The following is a 3,317-nucleotide window of genomic DNA, read 5'->3' as shown; positions in this document are numbered from 1 at the left end:
GATATTAGAGAGGAGATCATCTCTTTTAGACAGTATGATCGTGAACCTGTTCACGAGGCGTGGGAAAGATTTAAAGAACTAATCAGGAAATGTCCGAACCATGGCTTGCCGGCATGCATCCAGATAGAACATTTCTTTAGAGGTTTAGATCATCCTACTAAGATGATGCTAAACAATGCTGCCAACGGAGCCTTTACAAAGAAGACATTCAACGAGATAGTTGACATCCTAAATGACTTAGCTTCACACAACGAACTATGGTGTTCGCAAAGATCTAGGGCAACACCAAAGAAGCAAGATCCAGCTGGAGTTTTGGCTCTGAACATTGCGACCTCGATGCAAAAAGAGATGGTTACAATGAACCAGAGGCTGAAAGAGATGGCGTTGGGAATAAAAAATCCATTAGCCACACCGATACAACCTGTGCAGTCGGATTATTGCACTCCTGCCCCTGTTTGCCAAGTCAACGATCTCATTTCTTCATTTTGCAGTGAAAACCATATTTATGATAATTGTCCACATAACCCTGCTTCCGTTTTTTATGTAGGACATGGGAACAATAGGAACTTTAACCCATATTCGAACACCTACAACCCAGGTTGGAGGCACCACCCTAATTTCTCATGGGGAGGTCAAGGAAGTTCGAGCGGTTTTAATCAAGGGCAAAGCCAGCAGAACAAGCAGCCCTATGTTCCACCTACACAGCAATACATCCCGCCGCCGCAATAGCAGTACAATCAGAGAACACAGACTCCACCAGTTCAAAATAGCAACTCAAATCTTGAGAATATGATGAAGGAGTACATGGCCCGAACCGACGCAGTGATACAATCCCAAGCGGCTTAATGAGGAATTTCGAGACGCAATTGGGACAGCTCGCCAATGAATTGAAGAATAGACCACAAGGTTCTTTTCCAGGCCATACTGAATTACCAAAACGAGAAGGGAAAGAACAGTGCAAAGCTATCACCCTTAGGAGTGGACTGGCATATGATGGACCAACAATGCCAACAACAGATGTACAAATTCCGTCCACTGAACCAATTGTAAAGATACCAGAAAATCCAACAACACCAGAAAAAGAAAATACTAGAAAAGGTAATGAGGACACCCCGAGTGTTCCTCCACAGGTACAACTTTCTTTTACCCCTACTCCGACAGCAGCTGAGTAAGCCCAGTACAGTGTGTACCAAAGAAAGGGGGTATAACCGTGGTGGCCAACGAGGAGAATGAGCTCATCTCAACCCGAACTGTGAGTGGGTGGAGAGTTTGCATTGACTATCGCAAACTCAACAAGGTAACGAAGAAAGACCATTTTCCTCTACCGTTTATTGACCAGATGCTCGATCGTCTGGCAGGTAAGGATTTCTATTGTTTCTTAGATGGATATTCGGGTTATAATCAAATTACTATTGCTCCAGAAGACCAGGAGAAGAAAACATTTACGTGTCCGTATGGTACGTTCGCTTTCAAGCGAATGCCCTTTGGACTATGCAATGCACCCGCGACTTTTCAGAGGTGTATGATGGCCATCTTCTCTGACATGGTAAAAAATATCCTAGGAGTTTTTATGGATGACTTTTCTGTTTTTGGAAATTCTTTTGACGCATGTTTAGTTAATTTGGAGAGAGTCTTGGAAAGATGTGAACAAACAAACCTAGTCCTAAATTGGGAGAAGTGTCATTTCATTGTACAAGAGGGTATTGTTTTGGGTCACAAAATTTCCAAGCAAGGAATAGAGGTAGACCACGCTAAGATAGACATCATTTCAAAGCTACCTCCTCCTACAAATGTCAAAGGGATTAGAAGTTTTTTAGGGCATGGGGGATTTTACCGCCGCTTTATAAAAGACTTTGCTAAAATTTCTAAACCTTTGTGTCAAATGTTAGAACATGATAGACTATTTGTTTTTTATGATGACTGTTTAAAATCATTTGAAATGTTGAAAGTTGCTCTAAGTTCAGCCCCTATAATTATTGAACCTAATTGGGATTTACCTTTCGAGCTCATGTGTGATGCTAGTGATTATGCAATAGGAGCTATGTTAGGACAACGTAAAAACAAGATCTTGCATCCTGTGTATTATGCTAGTAAGACTCTGACCGGTGCACAACTCAATTACACTACTACTGAAAAGGAACTGTTAGCAGTTGTGTTCGCCTTTGATAAGTTTAGGTCTTACTTAATAGGCATAAAAGTCATTGTTTTTACTGACCATTCTGCTTTAAAATATTTATTTGCTAAAAAAGATGCGAAGCCACGTTTGATACGGTGGATTTTGTTACTTCAAGAGTTTGATATTGAAGTTAGGGACAGGAAGGGTACTGAAAACCAAGTTGCTGATCACCTGTCTAGATTGGAATCCCCGCTCTGTGATGATGGAACTGTTATACGTGAACAGTTTATTGACGAGCAACTCTTGCGAGTTGATTCAGTTCCGTGGTATGCCGATATAGCAAATTATTTGGTATGTCGAATAGTTCCTTATGAGTTCAACAAGCAACAGGTAAAGAAATTTCTAAATGAAATTCGATTTTATCATTGGGATGAGCCTTTTTTATATAAGCTAGGACCTGACAATATCTTACGCAGGTGTGTCGCAGAAGAAGAGCACGAGGCGATATTAGACGCTTGTCATATGTCTCCATATGGAGGACATTTTGCAGGACACAAAACCGCAGCCAAAGTTTTGCAAAGTGGGTTCTTTTGGCCCACTCTGTTCAAAGATGCACATAAGTTTGCCCAGGTTTGTGACAAATGCCAACGGACAGGTAGTATATCTAAACGCCACGAAATGCCTCAAACCCCGATCCTGGAGATTGAAATATTTGATGTGTGGGGTATAGATTTTATGGGTCCATTTCCATCTTCTAATGGTAAGCTTTATATATTGTTAGCAGTAGATTATGTTTCGAAATGGATAGAAGCCATTGCAACTGCTACCAATGATTCTAAAGTTGTCATTCGTTTTCTGCAAAAGCACATTTTTACGCGTTATGGAACCCCGCGTTGTCTGATAAGCGATGGGGGGGCTCATTTTGTGAATAGGTCTATGCAAAAGTTGCTGGCTAAATACAATGTGCGTCATAGGGTTGCAACAGCATATCATCCTCAGTCGAATGAGTTAGCCGAAATATCTAATAGGGAGATAAAAAACATTTTAGAAAAAACTGTAAATCTTAACCGTAGGGATTGGTCTTTGAAGCTTGATGATTCACTTTGGGCATATAGGACAGCATTTAAGACTCCCCTCGGCATGTCCCCCTATAGGCTAGTTTTTGGAAAAGCATGCATTTACCTCTTGAGCTAGAATATAA

At 41.0% G+C, this 3,317-nt stretch overlaps 1 non-coding gene across 1 annotated transcript; it reads right to left on the bottom strand.

Annotated features, from left to right (window-relative positions):
- Nucleotides 1-107, bottom strand: LOC148210751 (small nucleolar RNA R71). Its single transcript, XR_015792049.1, has one exon. It is a non-coding gene; the product is annotated as a small nucleolar RNA R71 (small nucleolar RNA).
- Nucleotides 108-3,317: the final 3,210 nt, after the last annotated feature.

This window comes from Momordica charantia, assembly GCF_013281855.1.
Source record: "Momordica charantia cultivar OHB3-1 chromosome 6 unlocalized genomic scaffold, Mcharantia_2.0 BLBB01000006.1, whole genome shotgun sequence".
Lineage (NCBI taxonomy): Eukaryota > Viridiplantae > Streptophyta > Magnoliopsida > Cucurbitales > Cucurbitaceae > Momordica > Momordica charantia.
This window is presented reverse-complemented; position numbering and strand designations above follow the sequence as displayed.